General features: G+C 35.4%; 1 long non-coding RNA gene across 1 annotated transcript in view; it reads right to left on the reverse strand.

The window, feature by feature from the left end:
- Positions 1-12,577, reverse strand: part of LOC123616384 (uncharacterized) — an 866,081-nt gene that overhangs the window by 351,393 nt on the left and 502,111 nt on the right. The gene's annotated exons all lie outside the window — the stretch shown is intronic.

Genomic DNA, 12,577 nt, shown 5'->3' on the forward strand with positions numbered 1-12,577 from the left:
CCATCTCCCACATTATTAGGATTAAAGAATGTAATACATGCAGAGCACTTAGAATGATGTCTGGCACAGACTCAGCCCTTGATTAACGATTATCGTAACTCCTGGGTGGTGCTGCTAAGTTCTAAGAAAGAGAAACTTGAGAAGTATTTTGGAATATCCTAAAACAATATTTCTCAGAGCACCGATAATGGACCACCCACATTAACATAATCTGGGTGCTTATTAAAAGGAAAAATTCCTGGATCCCATCCTAGACATCCTAATTAGAAACTCTATGAATGAAGCCTAGAAGTCTCAATTTTCAATAAACTTCTCTTCTGCAATTTTGAGCGTATTAAAGTTTGAGGAGTGTCCTATAATCTGGCCAGGTTTATTTACATAGTTTATAGTGTGAATTTCCAAGATGAGGTGTAAATAATTAAAACTATTAATGGTAGTAGAAATGATGCGGAAAATGCAAATTTTCATTTGTTTAGTGGTACATTATCTGGATTCTGGGGAATATGGTAAGCTAAACATCTAGGGAATTTGAAATACAACCACCATTCTTACACCTCATTTTGCTATTCTTATCCTGTAATTATTTAAATATCTGTTGTATCAGTAGAGCATGGAGGAATCATCCCTGTACTCTCAGCTTTCCTACAGTCATAAGTCAACAAGAATTTTCAGGTTCCTGATAATTAGTTCTACCAGCTGAAGGAGGACGCCACAGCTCTGAGTCAGGGACCACCGTCTGTATTGTTCTTCCACCCATTTAAATCTAGTCACAATGCAGCGTTCTCAATTACCCAAGGTCAAAGGGAACTGAAGAAACCTGACAATTGAAAACTTGGCTAATAGGAAATGACAAGTCTATTGTGGAGCAACAGGCTCATTAGAAGCAATAAGGATGCAAGCAGTAAGCTAGAATTAAAGGAAGCTTCCAAAGTCCAATCAAGTACACCTTTTCAGAGCCATCAATGTCTTAGCAAACCTCAGGTGCAAAGGTGGGCATGTAATGTATCACACATCCCATCTCCCTCCTCCCTTTTTCCACTGTTTCATCTCTGTTTTTCTACCTCACATGTATCATAACTAATCCAAAACATAACTTAATTTAAAAAGACTGTGTATAGCCAAAATATTTAATTGCTTTACTTAAATCTAAAAAATCTGCACAGTAAACCCATTAGAGAGTTTTGTACCTGCTTTTCTATTATTTTATAAACCCGTAAGTCAGTCACTTTCCAGCTAAAATAGTCTCCTTTAATCAAATTTAAATATTTCAAATGCATAGATTGCTCTTCAGAAATAATGCAAAGCACATTACTAACTGTGGGTGCTAGATTAACTGCCATCTAATTAGATTCTGCAAAATCTTCTAAAGGTAGTCAAAATGAAACTGGGCTTCTGGTATAAATGCAAAAATGTCAAAGATACAGCCAGTGAAAACACTGATTTTCAATGTGGCCTTGTGCTTTAGATATTAACACTTATTTTTGAACTAATGGCTCCTGCTTCATGTCCATATAAGTTCCATGAAAGAAAAACAATGGAACTTCACATTTGATCACAGCATATCAGAAAGATATTTAGTTTTCACAAAAACACGTTGCTGATGTTTGAAAATCACCATTTCAGAGTATTCTATACTTTGCCTCAAAGATATTTCTGGCATATTTCACACCAAACTGTATTCATTACTGCCATTAACTGGGGCTGTCTCTTCATACAGGCTTGGAGTTTGCAACTATGACAAGTATCACCCAACTTTCACCTATTGGACAAAACCCAGAAACTCAAAGAAGGTGTTACTACTTCATTTAACAGCCTAGCCTCAGGATGTCTTTGTGTTCCACAGATTTTTGAAAACACAAATCTAAGCATATAGATGCTCTGAAATGCAACCAGAAAATACAAATGTTGCACATGAGAAAACTCAGTCTGGAAATACGTGACGCTTTCTTGAGGCAGGAAGAGAAAGACATCCTATATCTCAGATCTGTCAATACAATACAGATTTCTCTGTCAGAATGAAAACAATAAAAATTCATCTCATAGAACTTCTTTCTGTGGTTTGAGAAGAGGCCTGAAAATGTCATTAGCTGTTATTAGGGCACAATAAATGAGTGGTAATTACAAAGGGGAGCCAGTGACATTTCTCATTCAGAATGTGGCCTGGTGACATTATTAAGTGGATTCCTCTGACGTGCACAGGCTGCTGGTAATTTCAGTCATTGCCACTACCTGCTGCAAGCACAGGTGGCACATGCTGGAGCACTGAGAACCCTAGACTATCTTACCATACACTACATCACATCTCAGTTATAAGGAGTCAGTGGACAATTGTTAACTGATGTTCGACACACCTTAGAGAAAATCAATTAGCTAAAGAAATCACTCTAATTAATAGTAGAGAATTTCATGTACTTTAGTTTTGGAAATGAGTCTCAAAAGTAGTCGCCCATATCAAAGGAATCAACTTCAATGTCAGTGTGAATCACTTCTATACCTGTACTTATATTGATGTTTGTTTTTTAAGACACATTGACCTCAAAAATGAAAGTAAGATGGGCAACAACTATGGCAATAATAATTACGTGAGCTGACATTTGAGTATTTACATTGTTCCAAACACCTCATGTGTATAATTTATAAACTAACTGCATTTATTGCATAAATTAATCCTACCAATAGTCTTAGGACGGAGTTGCTATGTTATTGCTGTTTTACAGATGAGAAAGTGGGCACAGAAGGATCAAATAACAGAAAAGTATCTCTTTATTATCCACATTTTTTTCATGTTAAATTAGTTTCTTCCTGTATTCATGTAGAACATCTCTGATCTATTTGCAGGGTTGATATTCAAGTTCTCAGAGTATGGTCACATCTGGAGTCCATGCATATACCTTGCAAAATATTTTTAATGTCAACCCTGACTATATGCTCATGCAGGGTTTCTTCCCCTATATTCCTAAGACATTTGGAAGTTTCCTGTATTATTGCAGAAATCACTATGGAATACATGAATTTCTTGTCTACCTCCCTGCTATAGACTGAATGTATATGTTCCTTCAAAATTTATACATTGAATGAAATGATGCCATTTGAGCAACAGGGATGGACCTAGAGATTATCATACCAAGTGAAGTAAGTCAGAAAGGGAAAGACAAATACCATATGATATCACTTATATGTGGAATTTTAAAAAAATTATACAAATGAACTTATTTATGAAACAGAAATAGATTCACAGACAGAAACAAACTTACATACATGTTTATATAAATATACATAATTGAGTCAATCTGCTATATAGCTGAAAGTAATGTAATATTTTAAATCAACTATTAAAAAATTCATATGTTGAAACCTAATCGCTGTTGTGATGGTATTTGGAGCTGATTACATCATGAGGGTGGAGCCCTCATAAATGGGATTAGTGCCCTTATAAAAGAGACCCCAGAGAGATCCCTCACTCATTCCACCATATGAGCATACAGCCAGAAGATGGCCATCTATGACCAGGAAGCATGCCCTTACAGGATGATGAATCACTAGCATCCTAATCTTGGACTTTCCAACCTCCAGAAATGTGAGGGGAAAAAAAAATCAATGTTTACTGTAAGCTACTCAGTCTATGGTATTTTTGTTATAGCCGCCCAGCCCAATTAGGCCATTCTCTAACTAGTTCGTGATTTTAAAAGGGCAAGATTAATTTATTCATGAATTTTATTCCTAATATATGCATGGTACTAAGTATAACTGAGCGAATGTAGGAAATTGATGACACTGATTCTATTTTCTCATCTAGAAACAGGGAAAAAGAGTAACATGGTATCACAAAATAGTTGTGAAGATAAAATGGATTAGAAAACATAAAATATACGTAGGAAACTATAAAATGTCACATATGTGTGTGTGTGTGTGTGTGTATATGTATATATGAATCAATTCACCCTACACATTGGACTTACAGCAATTAAAGTCTGAGGATTTCATTTATCTAAAAACTGAGTAAGATCACATCTGGCCAGCTCCAACAGCCAAATCCATTTACTGAAGGTTGAGTCACAACTACCCCATCACGTTTTAATGACTATTCTCCTTAACTGCGTGAAGCCAGTTCTTAAAAAAAAGGAGGGGAGGGGGTTTCCAACCTAAACAGATTGTTTATTCCAAAAGGATACACCACAAGTCTGCCAAACCATTTATGAGTTAATGCTCTGCTTCTCATATGCTTTACTCACTTTAAATGATCACATGTGATTTTATTTTTCTCCAGCATGTTCTTTGTTCCTCAAGGATAAGTACTGATGTGATTCTTCTTCATTATTAATAACCCTCCGTAATCTGTTCTTACAGTAATGGGTTACTTGGCTCTTTGTCTCTGGACTCATATAAATCACCTGTAGGGTCTGCTCCACTCCAAACCGTGAGACAAATTTTGGCTCAGATTATAGCATCTACAATAGCCTAAGGATCAGTTCTACTTTACACCAGAACACATTTGGTACTTCTCCACATTTGGTACTTCAGTTTCCCATTTACTAGAATCCCTGATATTCATTTTGTAGTCCCATATTTCTGTCCACAGCACCAGTCTCTTCAAAGAAAAACATGCTGATATCTAAGATCCCATACAGTTTCCAAAAACCTTTACACTGATTTCTTGCAATTGGAATCTTATTGATCATTTTATCCAGTTGTTTCTGTTCAACAGATTCTGGAATATTAACATCAATTTGAGCATTGGCTAAACAGCTCCAATCTAACTATCCTTCCATAGAAAGGTTACTCTGTTTCAGTTGTTCCTGATGGTACAAGTTAACATGTTGCCAATATCAGACTATTTAATTCTTGGCTTGATCTTTATTTTCAAATATTTAAGATTCATGTAAAAATTAACTGAGATAATTTGTAAATTATTAAGGGCTTAGGAGACAGCTGGTACTCAGAATTGTGTACAAACGTCTATTACACAGAACATTCCTTCTTTCTTTCTAATGTTTTCCTTTTCTCCTTCTAATTGCTCTGTATTTTAGGTGTATGCTTGGAATACTGATCCTCAAAGTTCCCCAAGTCTCTATCATTAGGCTTCAAACAAACATTTATAGAACAGCAAATTTTTCCTGGCATTGTGGGGATATAAACATGTTATGACATGTTCTTTCTCCCTGAGTGATGAGAAGTCATTAAGGCATGAACAGAACCACAATCCACAGTCACACCTGCTCAGTTCTCTGCAGGCTCTTCTGAGCTTCTTCAACATGCTAGTCATACTCTCACCTATAAAGTTTTCCTCCCAGAGAGTCACATGGATCATTCTGTCACTTTCACATTATTGCTTCACTGTCACATTCGCAGTGAGACCTTTTCTGACCAAGTCCTGGTGGCCCACTCCTAGTCTCTTACCCCAGCATGCCTTTCTGCTGTGTTTTCCTCCACTGTACTTATCTCTTTCCAGTAAATTGAACACCTATATTTTACTCATCTATTTGTTTGTTTTATTTCTCCCCCTACTAGAACGAAGTACCTCCTTGTTGTTTTTATTTTTTACTGTATCTCCAGGGCCTAAAACAGGCCTGGCACTTAGAAGTACTCAGCAAAGACTTGTTGAATGAATGAACAAACAAATGAAGTGTCAGAAGTTAGGAACCATATGAAATGATGAAGGAGAAACTACTTCTGGTTGAGGAGATCAGGAAATCCTTGGAAGGAGATTGCATTTGAGTATATTATTTTTAAACATACATAATTATAAGAAGACAAATGTTCTGAGGAAGTCTAAGGCTCATTAAAATGCAGGTGACATTATCACAAGTTCACGTTCTTGCTAACATAGGAGACTCCCTCCTTGCACAGGTCTAGAGAATAGTGAGTGAAGACCCAAATGTATGGGTTGCGTGGGGAGAAACTCATCACAAACCCCACGCTTCTCGTGGAAGCCTGGAGCACCTCAGAAAGGCACAGAGAACTGTGTCTAAAGGTCACAAGGAGTTACCAGGAGTGTTAAGGAGAAACATTATGTTAGAATTCAGATACTGTGAAAAACCTAAGTACACCATGAAGAAATAAAAGTCATGAAAAATTAGAGGACAGATAGAGGCCCAATCACAGATGTGAATGAAAGATGATAAACAAAACAAAGTTAAAAGAAGTAACATTCTTAAGGTGAGAAAAAACAGTCTCAATGCCTATAAAACTTAAATATTTTGTAGTTAAATCTGATATATCAGTGTATGTGTATTGACTACCCCTTCCATTCTGTCTTGCACGGTTGAATTTTTCCCAAAACAGTGTCAGATATAGACTGGTGTAATGATTTTCCCCAAAGTACTTCTTCCTGAACAAATGTAAAACTATATTCAATTTTTGTGCTTCTCAAGCCATGGCAAGCACTGATGCTGTTTCTATTCCAACTCTTTGCCCTATTGGTGGTAAAGAGGAAGCACATTAGATATAAATTGTGGCTAACGATGAACAGGACATTTTCAGAAGAAATAAATGTATTTCAGTTCTAATGAAAAAAATGAATACATTCAATAGTAATAAAATATCATCTGATAAATCAAAAGCAGGGTCTGTGGAAAGAAAAAGGAAGCTCAGTAAGGATTCTAAATGTGTAAGTTAGCTTCACCAATAATTAAACAAGTCATCTCTGGTCATGTAGTCTACCAATAGGTACATTGCAATTGTTTCTAAAACTCAAAAGGGGGAACTTCAAATTTTTTTATTGCTTTGATGAAAATCTCCACACCATGGCTCATATGATCCACACATCAGGCTCTTCTCCAAGGGAGAAACTTCATTTTAGAGTTTGTAATTTCCATTTCTGGATTTTCAAAGACAAATTTTTTATGTTGAGACAGAGTTTCTGAAAAATCCAGGAATTCTCCTTAGTAATGAAAACAGATACCACTAGATCATAAAATAATATACCATATGTTGAATATAGTTTTTAGTGACAGAAGAAACAAACTTTGTAGCTGATGACAAATAGTATGTGTTGAATTTTTTGCAAAAATTATATAGTATATATTTTTGGTAAAGTCCACTATCAGCCTCTCAGGAAAAAAAAATTACATAAATAAGACAAATGGGGAGTGAGGGGACTTATTCATGTTCTGAACTCAAACTTCCAGATCCAAGATATTTCTGAAACAATTCCACTGACCCTCTGCAGCTATTCCCAAAGGGACCAATTCTGAATAAAATGACAATTAAAAGCAGTTAATGTGAAATAAGGACTGTATGAGAAAATTCAAACTGCTTTCAGCATTATCTGCTTTTACACTCCCAAAGAATGCCTTGGTAATAACAAGTGTTTGCCAAAATACATGATGTCTGTTATCAGTGATTAAAGAAGAAAGTTGGAAATTGAGACAATAAATATGTGCTTACTATGCAAATGAAATCTCTGTAGTTTGTCTACCATAAACCATGTGCAAGCAAGCTCTGATTTCAACATCTGAGACTAACAAATTATAAAATATTAAAAGACAGTATTAGGATTATTGACAGAAGCATTTGGTTCATATTTACTTGAATCTTATTTACTTTCAAACTGAGTGTTAGAGTGACTTTGTCTGGTTAAAAATGCTTTTATCCAAGGCTAATACCAATTACACCCCTTGTTCAGAGTACATTCTTCTAAGATTAATTTCCCAGGATGGATGAAACTCCTGGAAAGAGGGTCCAATCTTTAGTCTTTCATAAAGACTCATATTTCCATATGACACTTTTCTTTCAGTCAGATCTGCTCAACTTTCCAGATATTCTCAGAAGCACAACACAAGAAACTAAATAATGAGTCATAAAATTCAGGCCATTGGGCCCCTAGATAATGAATGTTCTTTTTTTTCTTATCAGGAAAGTAACACACACCACCCATATACATATTCCCCATTATTCAATAAAAATGCAAATTCTCCATCCCAAGTGCATATACATCTCTAGTAGACTATGGAACCACTGCTAGAAGTTCAAACATGTCAACCATCAAACTTGGATCCAAATTCATTAGAGAGGAGGGGTAAGATTGAATGAACAGAGATGGATGTACAAGCTAGATATCACAGAAAATGTTACTGAAGTCAAAAGCAAAGAGATATTTAAAGTCCCCCAGAGAAGCAAAACCCAAACATCCAATCTCACTGTTAATCTGAGCCAGATATTTCACAAACTGCTTGATAACCAATAAACAGCATGTATATCTCCAATTAAAAAGTCACAAGGTTGCAATGTAAATGTGTGATTTTAGGAGTTCGTATCTTTCATCACACCACCAGATAAAAGGAAGGGCTGTAGAAGGTAGAACTCTGGTTATGTTCCAAACTGCATTGTCTGTATAATGCACCAACAGCTAAAAGCACGATTTGATAAGGTCAATTTTCTTTTAAAAAATCATAGGATTTTGCACCACTGAAACATGATAAACTTACTTTGTGTCTTTGATGAATAGAGTAGGACTTATTTTAGGAGGGGAGAGTAACAAGTTTTCCTTACATGCCATTTCAGTTAAACTATAAAATCTCTAGAATATTAAAGAAAGATATATTTGTACAAATAGCAACTGAGGAGCCTACTTTCCTTCCATAATATGAACATTGATCAAACAACTCTCCCCTTTAATTTTCATCAAATGTTCCTGTCTGCATGTCCCTTCAACAAAGGCCTTGAATTTACTGTTAATAATCCACTTGTATTTAATGTTTTATAGATTTTATCAAATGTATAGATTTTCTCATAGAAGTTTTCCATTTACTTACCCATTCAGTTTCTTCTTATACTAGTATTTTTAAGTGATGTTCTGTGCTTAATTTTACAAATGTAAGTTAAATGATTTCTGAGGTTAAAACAGAATAAAAATAAACAAAGACTACATTGGCATTATTTTCTCCTGAAATTTGTTTTTTAAATAATGGAATAAAAATATAATTATGAATCTGCCATTAATAAATGGAATTTAATAAACGGCAATACAGAATTCATAATAAGCAAAATTTTTCTCCACTAATTAATTGTGAGCCACACCTGAGAACAACGGAAAATCATGTGGAAGGAGACTTGCTGTAAAACCACAGGACTATCAGCCACAAATACAAGAGCCCCATTTGCCAACTTTCAATTGCACTGACGTGTGTCATCAATTTGAGTTTCCATGTATATGTACTGTTTTCTTTCATTTCAACCTGTAGCTGTGATAATATTGTCTAGTGCATACTAAATATTTCTACAGAATTTGCTACCTCATAGTTCTAGGGATAAAATAAAGGTTTTCTGTTTGTTTGTTTTTTATGAAAAGCAGAATGTATCATGGTTTCCAACTCGTTTGTGAAAGATGAAAGAGAAAGTTGATACTCAAAAGTAATGATCACTTATTATGGGCTTCTGTTTCTAAAATTCTGGAGTAAAGATGTAACACAGGAAAAAGAAAATGGTTGGGTTTTAGATTAACCTGATGCAATATATTTGATTGGTACAAAATAGGTAGCTTCTATGTTTCTCTTTTCAGACCATGTACCTGGGTGAAGTCAGATCCTCATTACATTGAAATAAAAAATATTGTTCAGCTAAAACCTTGGCTTTATGCCTGTCTTTGAAGATCAAAAAAAGTGAACTGATTTCTAATATTTGACATATGCATGATATAAAGATCCCAAGGAGGAGTTTTCATTTTAACCTATTTTGTCTAAGTCGTATTTCATAAGAATAATATAAAATGAAAGATGTTTTACTTTCTCCTTATACAGCTTTTTAATGAATATAAAATGAAATATCTTTGTTTTTCTGGCATAGATTTAGAAAGGCAAATATGTTGGGAGATTGGAAGAAATTAATCCTTCAGCCACATTCCCCTGTAGATTCTGAACTGATTAAAAATAGATAGAGGAGCAGAACCAATTAAGAACAGGCACAACCTGTGCAACCATACGTGGAGTTTCCGCACAGGAGCCAGAGGGGAATTAAAATACAGCGCCTACTTTAGTAACACAGTTTCTGGATGAGAGTGCAACTTGGTCCAGCAGCAAAAATGGGCTCCCTCCGTTTCTGGCCTGAGTTTGATTCTATGACTGAACTTGCTTCAGTGAACTGGAAAAGAAACGAGCCACAGAGGTGTACAGAAAAGGATGGAATTTTCTTTCTTAGCTTCTCTTTAAAGAAGTGCCTAGTATCATGGTCTAAGAAGGAACTCAGCAAAGGGAAGAACAGAATTTGGAAAATGTCGTGTGACAGCTTCACCATAAATGATTTAATAAAAAATGCTACAGCTTTTCTGTAACCATTTCGCCAGAAGCAGTACGGTACAGATGTGTCAAGTGTAGACACAGGCTGAATCTAAATCCTAGTTCAGTTACTGTGCCACAATTTCATCTACATAGAGATAATAATACTGTTGATATCAAATCTAAAAAGCTCCCAAATAGTGGGACAAAATTTTAAACACCACTGGGAAGGAAAACCATAGTCAATTAAAATGTGACACAAAGTTCTCTGAAGGCTGTGAATTTTATTTAGAATTACTTCTGCATTTTAATCATACACCACTCTCACGCATGTATAAAAAAGAAATTATAAGCAACATAAATTGGTTTAGAAATTCCTAAGACTTCTTCATATTCAGATTCAAACTCTTCCAAACCAGTTCTTAAGTCAGAATGTCTTGAGTTTTTCTTCATAGAACTGCCCATTGTACTATCAAAAGTGTTAATGGTACAGAACTTCTTCAGAGAAGCACATAAACCCAACTCAACACCACTGGTCCTGGGCTTCTTATCTGGCTTTACAGTTACAGAGCGAGCCTACTGCTGGTGCTGGCTTTAGGAATGCTGCTAACACGTGTGGCTTACCATCCCCCCTACTACCCACCAACAACCGTGTGTCTCTTAGAGGAGTTAACATAAAGCATATTTACTGCTGCTGAGACTTCCTTCCCAGTGCCTGACATCCCTTCTGCATGTTTTAGGGCTGGTGATTTTGACGTTTTCACATGTGCAGGTGGTAACAAATATCATCTTAACTGCTAATCCACGGACAGCAATTGTAAGAAATCATCCATCTTAAGGCATATCCTGATTTTAGAACTGTAAAAATATTAAAAAGTATGCAGCTTAGAATTGGTACAAAATAGTAGAGTTACTATATGGATTCAAATGAATCAATCTGAAGACTTTAGAATAATGGCTGAGACTTTGTAAGAATGCACCTAATACGCTCATTACTATTGCTCCTAGCTAATCTAGCACATGCTCATGAGCTCCAGTTAATTAATTTAAGAAAATGCTACTCCACAAAGTCTTGTGTATTTTTGGCTTCCTAACAACAAAGAAAGTTCTTTGGAAAATTAAACGCTAAACAAACCTCTCTAATCAATGGCTTCTATTATGTTGGAAATTAAACCACGGTTTCCATGAAAACAGAAATATATAGAGCGTCAATACTAGTGTTATAAAAAGCCGTACTCAAAGTATCTGTAGAATCAGTATGGCACTGTGAAACTGCAAATTTTATAAAAGACAAATATCATGACTTTTCCTAATGTATTCTACACACCAACAAAAAGAAAAACAAAATAGTTTTACTCTACACTACAGCTTAGCTATTTATGCCTTTCTGGGGCAGGGGTATGGGAAACACGTTGCTCAATGGGTCAGTTATTTTGCTCAGGTATACTAAGAAGAAATGACAGTCCCCTATCCCACATCCCCCATTAGAAGTCTCGCATGGCTCAAGATCAAAAAGAAGGGCGGATTACACTACACTTAAAGCTGGCAGTTGAAGTTTATCCTTATTTATAATGACATTTTGATCAGGATAAGCTCATACTTTCATAAAACTAGAAGAACCTATCTGAAAATGGACTCCTGAGGTTTGTCTGCATCTTATAAATTCACCTTCCATTTACAACCCGGTACATTTAAATCCACATCACTGCAACAGTGAAGGATCACTGCCACCTATAGACACAGAATAGATTAGAGAAACAATTCAATACTTAAGAAAAATGAGCATGTTCTGGAATCTAAATTAGAAATATTTTGTTAAAACACTACCTTAGCAAAGAGAAATAGTGGCTAATAACAGAACAATCTTTCAAAGGCAAACCTTTTGTCTATTGTTTTATTGCCTGATCAAATCATTTATCCAAAAAGACATCAGTGCTGCCTGTGAGATGAATGAGGTATGTTTATTTACATGTAATACACTAAAGTTTCAAAATCCTAATTTTCCACACATTTGGAAACATGTAGAAATAATGTATATGGCTTGCTAGTTTGTTTTCTAAGAGCAGCTTTTAAAATGTAAAAGCAAGTGTGATTGCACAAAACTTGTCTTCTTTCTGCCCTAACATAAGCAAAGAAAAAGTGAAACGTTATTGCTGAAAGAAAATAGCATAGACAAACAAAGGAAGAATCCAATACTGAATTTCTACTGAAGTATTTCCTTATTTATCAAAAAGAAACGTTCCCATATATTTCCCACAAATGCATGTTTTCAGCAAATCAGCCGTATGTCCAAACAATGAAATAGCATCCTGTAAAAAAGCCTATGCTTATGGTATTTCTGCCATACCCATGCCAGATGCCTCTTT

This window comes from Camelus bactrianus, chromosome 26, assembly GCF_048773025.1.
Source record: "Camelus bactrianus isolate YW-2024 breed Bactrian camel chromosome 26, ASM4877302v1, whole genome shotgun sequence".
Classification (NCBI taxonomy): domain Eukaryota; kingdom Metazoa; phylum Chordata; class Mammalia; order Artiodactyla; family Camelidae; genus Camelus; species Camelus bactrianus.